Here is a 10,061-nt window from a genome sequence, read left to right as displayed (position 1 = left end):
TCCATTTGCCACTGTTCTGCCCACCTGACCAGTAGATTGATATCCTCCTGCAGTCCGTGACTTTCTTCTTCATTATCAACCACACAGCAAATTTTAGCGTCATCTGCAAACTTCTTAATCATACTCCCTATATTCAAATCTAGATCATTGATGTATACCACAAAAAGCAAATCAGAGGGTACCCATTAAAAAAAATCTGCAGTATAAAAGCTGGTGCTGCATTATACATTGAGGTCAGTATGGGAACTCCAATGTCTGAACACTGCCTTTTAAAAGCTTTACTTTTTTATGTATGCAAACAGCTTTATGTTTTTTTTCTCTGTGATATTGATAAAGTGTAAATTTACTGAAAGCACAGTTACAAAGGGAGACTTTATGACAGTCTGGCACCCTCTCTCTCTTCTGATAACTGTCACTGCAGACCAGCCTAACTTGCTGAATGAATTCCCGCCTCCCTATGTGTGTGATTGGTCACCCAGTCCTCCCTTCCGAATATTGCAAGCAGAGCTGCGGGCGCCAGTGGTCAGTTGAGCTGTCAATCAAGCCCCGCTGGGAGTCAGGTTGGGTTGCGCTGGGCTACCTCCAGTTCGCGGTGGAGACGTCGTGACGTGAGGCCCGCGAGTGTTTTGCGGTGCTGGAGCAACCATGGCACCCAGACCGTGACAGAGTGTCGGCCGATAGTCTTCAGCCAGGCTCACCGTTACCTCGTCTTACTCCCGCGGAGAGGAGGTTCTCTCCTTTCGGTGTTGTTTTTTTTTAACTTTAAAACTTTGCACTTCCTTCCAGCGGATGTGGTGAGGTAGGTAATTAAATCCCGCTCCGAGTGAGGCTGAGGCCTGGCCGGCCAGTTCCTGAGCGGCAATCTCGGGCGCACAGCCCACTTTCCTCCGCTGCAATGGTCGATTTGCTCACAGACCCCGCGCTCTTGGTGCAATGGTGTCGCGGCGAGGGGCAGGAATGGCACGTTTCGCTGCGGAGTTATTTCAGTGCGGAACCCCTCCCCCTCCCACCTGGCTGAAGTTAAAGGGGGTTAAGTTACAGCAGTCCTCCAGGCACCGGGTTATATCCCAGCTCTGCAGGGTTAGCCACAAGGCTGTCAGTACTTGAATACATTTGTTTCTCCCCAGGGCTACTGCCTTAAGCAAGGTTTAAATGAGTAATTCAATGTTTCGCTCACATTTATTTTGCGTGCTTTATTACATCTTTTCCAATATTACATTTTGAGGTACAATGGGTGTGGGATGAGCACATTTACAGTACCAAGTAAAATGATACCTGAAATAATGCAATTAAAATATATAATTTGGTTGTATAGCAATATCACCATGAATTTTGACCTAGTAATTATTACATCCTACAAACAATTTATGATTCCTCATTCTATGTTTTTGTACATGCAGCAGACACTAATGTATTTATTTTCTGTAGTCTTTTATCAGGAGAAATTGTGTGTTCTCGTCTATTGAATTTCATTTATGATTTGGTCTTTGGGAACCTCGAAAAGCCTCGGGGATTGCAGGCTCCTAAAATTGGCCTGATCAGAGGTAGTTATTCTACACAAATACATTACTGTTTTTATATATTTGTGTTCAAAATGTCATGTGTTGAATCATTTAGGGGGGAAGGAAGAAGTGTCTAGTCTTGATGCTCTGGCTGTCATGGAGCAGGCTTGATGGACCAGCTGGTCTTTTCCTGCCTGTCAATTTGTATGTTTGTAAAGTTAAGCATCTCCATTTAATAGCAGCATGTACTGCCCTAAAGCCATGGGAAAGATACATCATACATTCAGGAGGTTATACTAGGGATGAAAAGGTATTTCACGATGAGGAACAAAAATAAAAACCCAAGACTGTTCACTAGAGCAGTGAAGACTAACTGGTGAATCTGAGTTTGAAATTATGGTGAGATTATTTCCACTGGCTGGCAAATCAGTAACGAGGGTATAGATTCTTAAATTTGAAGAGGGAGGTTAGAAAATTTTTTTTCATGCCAAGTTAGTAGAGTAAGGAATACATTGCTATAAGTGACTGTTGAAGTCAATTCATTTATGATATTTAGTAAGAATTGGATAAACAGTTGGAAAGATCTTAATGGGCATGTGGGAAGAATTTGGAAATAGGATTAGCGTGGGTATCTATAAAGGGTGATCTAGGAACAGAACTGACATGGGCTGAATGGCTTCCTCTACTGGAATTTCTAAGTGCACAAACTGATACCCTATCATTCAGCAAAATCACTTTTGGTCAAATCACATGGTGCACAAGGAGGAGGTTTTTGTCTGAGTGTTCTAATACCCCTGCTGACACAAAAATGAAAAGTGCTAAGAAATACATTAAGAATAATATAGTCTACACTGTATTACCAAGTAGTAACACATTTGGGGTTGGTATTGCATTGGAAAGTCATAATACTGTAATGTATATGATTCTGAGGGGGCTTGACAGGGTAGATGCAGAGAGGATGTTTCCCCTTGTGGGGGAATCTAGAACTAGGGGGCATCGTTTCAGAATAAAGGGTCGCCTTTTTAAAATGGAAATGAGGAATAATTTTTTTCTGAGGGTCGTGAATCTTTGGAATTCTCTGCACCAGAGAGCTGTGGAGGCTGGGTCATTGAATGTATTTAAGGTGGAAATAGACAGATTTTTGAATGATAAGGGAGTCAACGATTATGGGGAGCGGGCAGGGAAGTGGAGCTGAGGCCATGATCAGATCAGCTGTGAATGGAGGAACAGGCTCGAGGTGCCAAATGGCCTACTCCTGCACCTATTTCTTATGTTCTTATGTAATACTGCAGGCAGATAAGTATAAGACCAGGCACAGTGGGGGCTTTTCATGTAATGTTGGATATCCCAAAATGTTCCACAGGTGGTAATTTTTATGGAAAGTTTTACTCGATAGATGTTATGCATAATCTATTGAAGCAAGTACTTTTCAACCACTGGAAGAGGCATGTAGAAGTCATTCTTCCTGAGGCAAAATGTGTGATCATTGCCCTTTGTCCTCCAAATGTTGTTCAATGAAAGTATGCAAGGATTTACATAAGATTTTACTGAAAATTGTTTGTCTCCTCCGGGCTTCATCTTCTGCCACTTTATTCTTTCAGTTCATTGATCTAAACAAGATCTTCATCCATGAAGTGCATTTTCTGTCTATTCATAATGCATTGGTCTACCACAGACTGTTGTGTTGTTTTCAATCAGAAATGATGTTCTTTTGCTGGGCTTTATTCTACTTATTTTGCTATAATGTTTCCTGCTTTTGCCATAACTATACCACGAGGAATCTCCTTTTTAGAAATCGTGACTCATGATAACTTTCTGTGATTAGCATTTTTCTCTTCAATTGATGCCCAAGTCACCATTCAATTATTGTAATCTGTAATTGAATTATAGCCAATTGCGAGTTGATGCTAATCTATTTTATACATTTCAGGAAGATTTATTATTTTTTATTTTAAATGTAAGAGTTGTTTAAAAACACTGATAATTAGCAAATTAGTCATAACCTTTTGAAGATGCAGGTATATCAAGTTTAGAATTTAAAAAAAACGCCCAACGGGGGTAGGATTCTGAGTTTGGAGGTTGACATGCTGCAAGTTAAATCATTATAAACACGCTAACCAGTGTGAACATTGCTATTTTTTCTCCATGTTGCCTGTTGATTTGGGTTTCTTCAGAAGCAGCCACTCTAGGACAAGATTTTATTACTAATGCACTACTGCCCTCAAATAGTATTGGTGCCATAATGCTTTGTGCCTTTTCCCTCTTGTTTTCTTTCCTTCATAATCACAGATAAAGAGTACCAGTTAATCTACTCTGGAGAAGAGCATAGAAATTATGTGCAGATGACTCTAGCCCAAGAAGTAGCCAAGAGCTTGGAAAGTTATCGAGGAAACATAAATGCAAGTTAATGTTCTAGGTCATTGTAATCTCCATGCTCTACTCTTTTAAAGTTTTACCATTTAGTGTGTATTTCCTCTCCTTCCTTCCTCCCAAAATGCATCACTTCTCCACAGTAAATTTGATTTGATACCTATCTGTCAAACATACCAATCTGTCTTGTTTCTTCCTGAAATCACTTGCACTTCCCTTCACTGTTATCCATGTTCCAGATTGGCAATCCAAGGCCTATAAGGTTATACTTCTGGAAAAGATTGAAAGCTAATAATGAGCAAACTATGGCGATCAGATAGAATAGCATTTTCAAAACTCAGTAAAGGACATGCAAACATGCCCTGATGCATACTGTAAGTCTAGTTATAATCCAGTGATGGCAGAGTTCAGAATCCAGCTCAAGATTGCTACAGAGAAGACAACCTCATTAATGGTTAATATGAATGGTTTTAAATAAAATCAGAATGTTTAGCAATAGGATGTAGAAGTGAGTAACAGATTTGAGGAACTGGAACGGGACACAGAATGGAAAAAGAAGAATGTATTATTGAATATTGGAACAACTTTCTAACATCTCTCTCTCAGTACAGCAGAGGAAGCCATAGGGAAAAGGACAGAGGAAAAGAAACATTCGTGACTCAAAAAATCTTGAATCTAATGAGACTGCAAATCAAATATAAAGGACAAGATTATTTTTTAATGAAATACAGTATAAGAGGCAGAAGGAAGTGTTTTAAGGTACAGGAAATGTGGATGGAAGAAATAGAACAGAATCAAGACAAGCAGAAAAATCAAAGTCATAAAACTAATAGGGAGGAAATACAATAGGTTGTTGCACAAGAGCAAGGAACTATTTTATGCAATAAAGCTACACAAATAGAATATGTTGAAGAACTTAGGCTGACTTGGTCTGAAGAAAAATAAAGCATTTCAAGTGAGGTAGAAAGACTGAAGGTCACTATATCAGAGGTTAAATATGCTGTACGGTATATGAAGGTGGGAAAAAAAAAATGGTGCAGAAAATCACAGAGATCACAAAACCCGAATTTGATGCACATCTCGAGAGTCATACCTGTGGATTTTGCCAGATCTATATTTGTAATGCTTACTGGACTACAGAATGCAAAGAACATGGGGCAACCAGTTTTAGGAAACGCCCATGAAAGTGAGGCAAAAATAATTACCAGGAAGAAGCAGGGAGGAACATGAGAAGGAACATTTGTGTTGAGAATTCGTGAACAGATGATGATGATAAAAGGTCTATCTGTTCTTCCTAGATTAACATAGTGTTTGACAGAGTGAAGCACAAAAGATTAATAGATATCCTGCAAAGAGCTGGAACTGATGGGAAAGACATTACATTTATTGGGAATCGCTCCCGGGAACAACAAGCAGCAGCAAGAATTAACAAAATGGATTAAGATCACAAGACAAGGATGTTCACTTGGGATAGTTTAATAACTTTAAATAGCTGCAGCAATTAAGTTAAATGGAGAATAGAGATTCTGTGCTATTGTAAAATTAGGCTGCGGATTAGAATGCTAACAACAGCAAATTGTATTTATATATTGCTTAAGTGTTTTGTGTAATAAGTAGCATTTTATGGGTGTGAAAATTGGACCATGAAGAAAGATGATGACTTGTGTCTATAGATGTCTGTGGAAAAAATAGTTGGATAAGAAGAATGACTAATGAGTAGGTCCTTTTTAAAAGAAATGAGGCTGATTTTGATTGTGGGGGGAGAACACACATAGAATCATGCAGCATAGAAACCAGCCTATTGTGCCTATGTTGGCTCTTTGAAAGAGCTATCCAATTAGTCCCACTCCCTTGTTCATTCCCCATAGCCTGGCATATTTTTTCATTTTCAAGTGTGTGTGTGTGTGTGTGTGTGTATATATATATATAATATATATCCAGTTTCCTTTTTAAAGTTACTATTGAAACTGCTTCCACTACTTTCAGGCAGTGCAATCCTGATCATAACGTGCTGTAAAATTATTGTAGTCATTAAATAAAGTTGTTGGGTTAATATATGGAAACATTCATGGCAATATAAAAATATAATAAGAATGTGGATAAATGATGTGTTTTGAATGGCCGGGTGTAACATCTGATATAACTCATCTGTGCAGGAGCTGAAACATAGAGTCCACTAGTTACCAGTCTCCACGTTGAACTCAGACAGATAGTGATAGACGTGTTTGGGCACTATCTTCTGTTTTGCATGCCCTATCTTGTTTCTCCTAGTAATACCCAGTATAGAATTTTACAGCACATGAGGAGGTCCTTTGGCCCATTGTAACTGCACTAGCTCTCTGAAAGAACAATCCACTTCGTCCAATTCATCTGGCTTTTTTTGTCTCATTATCTTCCTTTGTCAAATTGTCTATTTAAGTTCATCCAGTTAAGTTACTTGAACGCAATAAAAAATTCTTCCAGCTGATTGGATGGTAAGCAGATGTATTCATTGCAATTTGAATCTACTAGTTATAATTATGTGCAAATTTCTTAGCATGGAGAAGGTAAACCAAGCAAAGCAATCAGATTGCTCAAAACATGGAGTATTTTTCTTACAGCAACATTTTACCTTCAACTTGGCAATTATAAAGCAGAATAACAACAAAAGACATATTTCACAATAACATGATTACCTGTAAATTTGTCTTTTGTCTGAGCAGCTTCATTTAATGGTTTTTACATTTCTCTGCCTCTCAAATGCCTGACCTGGAGCTGATATTTTTGACCCAAGGTTATCACTGTTGGGTTCAGGGAGATACTGCAATCTAAGGAAGTGCAGAATTTCCCATGTATCAGGATTCTGCCAGAGCAAGTGATGTACTATCTCTCAACTGCTGTAAAAGGGTTTAAGTTTTCACAGATGATTGAAGCTATATAGAATGTATATGGGGACATTTATTAATTTGCAGTTGATGTGCTTCCCCTGAAACTCAATTTGTACTTTCTCAGGGTATATTTATTAAATTCATCATCTTACTTCTGGCCTTGTTGCCCTCCAAAGCTCAATTTAATATATTGAAGAATGATTGATTTATGTAATTCCCAGCTGAATGCATTTATTTATTTGTTTCTCATGCTGTTCTTTCTCCTCTCTTTCCCCCCCCCCCCCCCCCAAAGACCACGGCAATAAATTGATGTATTCAGTTGTCGCCTGGCGTTTTCGCTCCTAGAAGAGTTTCTAAACTATTTTTTGCAGTCAGTTAATGTTCCTCATTGAGGACTAATTTCTGACTTCTGCAATACTGCAAAAGGCAGAGGTTTATACCTTCAAATTTGGAGTGAGGTTAGTAACTTTCAATGTTTTGCTTTGCTTTTTTATGGGAACTACAATATATTTATTGCTGCTGTTCTTTGACATGAAAAATGCACTTGGTGGACAGACAAAGGAACTCATGGAATCTTAAAAAACAATGGCAAAAATTGTGTGCAACAACCAGGGAGGCTTTGGAAACTTATTGAGATTCAACATTGCTCAACTGACAAGCCATGAAAAAAACCTCACTCAGTAACCCTTTTATGGCACTGCCTGGAGTTTTCAGGCAGCAGATCCAACACCGTACCACTGATTTAGAGCAATACCCTCATCTAGAATCATTGGATTTTATAGCACAAATGAAAGGACATCAGCACATAATGCTTCTGCCACTTAGTTCCCATTTTGTGCCCTTGGTTTTTAACTGTCATTAGTGTTTACATTTTATAACCATCAAAATAGAAAGGATCTAAGCTTTCGTGTTTACCCAAAAAGCTTTAAAAATTCAATTCAGTTGGTCTTGGAAAAAGAGAGAACTTACTTAAATTAGGTTCAGCAAGATTTTTTTGTGTATTTTTTCTCTCCAAATAATTTGGAAAAACACACATCCTTTCACTCCATGAGATACTCTGCCCTTCCACTTGAGTTAGTCTCCCGCTTGCACTGACAGAATTATGTAGATGCACAATGGAATATTCTGCATATGCTCCCTGTGCCATCTTCCTGAAGCTAACATAGGGGTCAAAATATCAATTTAAAACCAGGCTTATGAGGGGTTCAAGTCTTCACCATAAGAATATTAATGATGCTATTGAATAACTTATTTAAATAGCTTAATGTTATTGTGACATATGCAATTCTTGATGTTTTCGTTATGGTAGAAATCTTGTTTTTAGCCGATAGTTTCAAGGCTGAAGGCAACAAAAATAGCAGATGGAAAACCTCTGGAACGATTTGGTTGATTTTCCTTTTTGCCAGGCAATTTGTATATTTCCACACGTCAGGCAATCAGCTGCAAATCATTTACATTGAGCTGGAATGAATTTCCATATCGGCTCGCAATTTATTGGTAAATAATTTGCATACGAGATGTGACGCAGGAAATGCGATTTTTATAATGGTGGATTTCCATTGGTGTTTATAGTGAGTTGAAGGCCAGGCTGTCCAATAACAAGGCTTCTATGGCATGCAATACACAATGTATTATCAGGCCCACTGATTGATTTTGTGGTGGAAAAATAAGTTCAATGTCGTTTTTGTTCAATACTATTCTTCGCTTTTTATCTTTTTGGTTTGGATTGATTTCCACTGCTCTGTTCATTTTACAAAATCTGTAAATGAGTGTCTGTTCTCTTTACCTCCTATACGTAATGCTTATATTTTTCTTAAAGCCTAATATACACAGGAGTATGGTACACAGGTTTGCCAAATTAGTTAGGTACCTGGGATTTGGCAATGTTGGTATGGTTCCTGGGGTTTTGAGAGAATTGGGGTCAAGGTTCTATAGTTTGGCACCCTGAGGTTTAAAAGCATGCAAGGGGAGTACTGTGGTTTTGTAGTATGTAGCCAGTCATATTGTTAATCAAACATTAATAGAAATAACAGTAGGCCATTCCGCCCCGGTGAGGAATATGGCTTACAAACAGTAAGTCCCCTGTTAATAGTCTGTCTTGCTACTAGTCACAAACATTTTTAAAGCTTCAGCAAAGACCCAAAATTGATGGTTATATTTTCTTACAATTTGACTGTTCAGAACAGTGAAGCAAGTTCCTGGAAATTAAATAAGTTGTGTCTTCCTTTAACACTGCAGCTGTATAAACAATATTTTTCTTGTTCTCTGGATGTGAACCGTGCTGGCAAGACTGCATTTATTGCCCCTGGTGCATGTGTAGCAATTTGCTGGGCCACTTCAGTGTGGGACAGGCTGAAGAATGCCAATGAACCAGTTGGTTTTTACGACAATCCAAAAGATTTAATGTTCATTTTTTTTTGGTACCAGCCCAAAAATGACCAGAAACAATTAATTCAAAACCACCTTTTAAATTCATTTTCCAGTTTGTATCCATCACATTTAAAAACCACAAACTGAATTATTGTTATACATAAATATAATGGGCCTGAAATTGCGGTCTCCATGACGGCATACTCGAGTACGCCATCGTAATCCATTTGAAACTCCCCACAACTTCCGGATTTCCGTATGCGTGAAATCCGGTGGAACTTGCAACAGGTCATCTGAACTGCCTGAAAAATGAGTATTGCTGGCGCAGAGCTGGGCTATTCGCCCAGCAATTTCACGCGCAACTCTTGCGGCTGGTAAAAGGAGGCATATGGCCTGCTTGCGTCAGCATAAGGATGTGTATATATAAGGCTTAAATAAAATATTTAAAAATCCAAAATTATGCATTACACTTTAAATGAGTTTATGCAAATATGGGTCAGATTAAGATGTTAAAGTATTTATCAAAATTACATTTTTGTTGAAATTGGTGCGATAAAGGAACTTATGAATAAATTTGCAATTCTTCAGTACATTGTTTAATTTATTAAAATTCTGTACATTGTATGATTATTTGGGGATTTCATTGCATATCATTAGGGAATTCCCTTCGTAAGTGATTGCAATGGAATCCTTCTTTGTCATTGGAGGACTGATCCCACGTAACTGAGGAATGCTTCTGAACCGCCTGCATCCCTGGCATCCACGGGCCTTTACCCAGCTGTCCGCCTGGAGGCCTGAGACTGCAACTCTTCGCAGCCTGGGTGCCAGGGGGTACTTTCGAAATGATTTCGTAGTTGGAGGCATACTCCGGAGGTATGCCTCCGACTGCAATTTCCAGGCCAATCTTTCTTGTGTGAAAAAGTGATTGTTTTGGAATTCAAAGATAAAAGCA

At 38.6% G+C, this 10,061-nt stretch overlaps 1 protein-coding gene across 8 annotated transcripts in view; it reads left to right on the top strand.

The window, feature by feature from the left end:
* Positions 1–603: 603 nt before the first annotated feature.
* LOC139262947 (mitogen-activated protein kinase 9) overlaps positions 604–10,061 on the top strand; it is a 70,529-nt gene continuing 61,071 nt past the window's right edge. For 6 of the 8 annotated variants that reach the window (XM_070878299.1, XM_070878297.1, XM_070878293.1 and 3 more), the window contains exons 1-2: positions 604–799; positions 1,429–1,544. The gene's annotated coding sequence lies outside the window, so the exon portion shown is untranslated. Of the gene's footprint in view, positions 800–1,428; positions 1,545–7,112; positions 7,198–10,061 lie in introns of those variants that run through there. The other 2 variants (XM_070878294.1, XM_070878295.1) reach the window with 2 other exon arrangements.

Source organism: Pristiophorus japonicus, chromosome 4 (genome assembly GCF_044704955.1).
Source record: "Pristiophorus japonicus isolate sPriJap1 chromosome 4, sPriJap1.hap1, whole genome shotgun sequence".
Classification (NCBI taxonomy): domain Eukaryota; kingdom Metazoa; phylum Chordata; class Chondrichthyes; family Pristiophoridae; genus Pristiophorus; species Pristiophorus japonicus.
The sequence above is the reverse complement of the archived record's forward strand: the minus strand, read 5'-3'. Positions and strand labels throughout refer to the sequence as shown.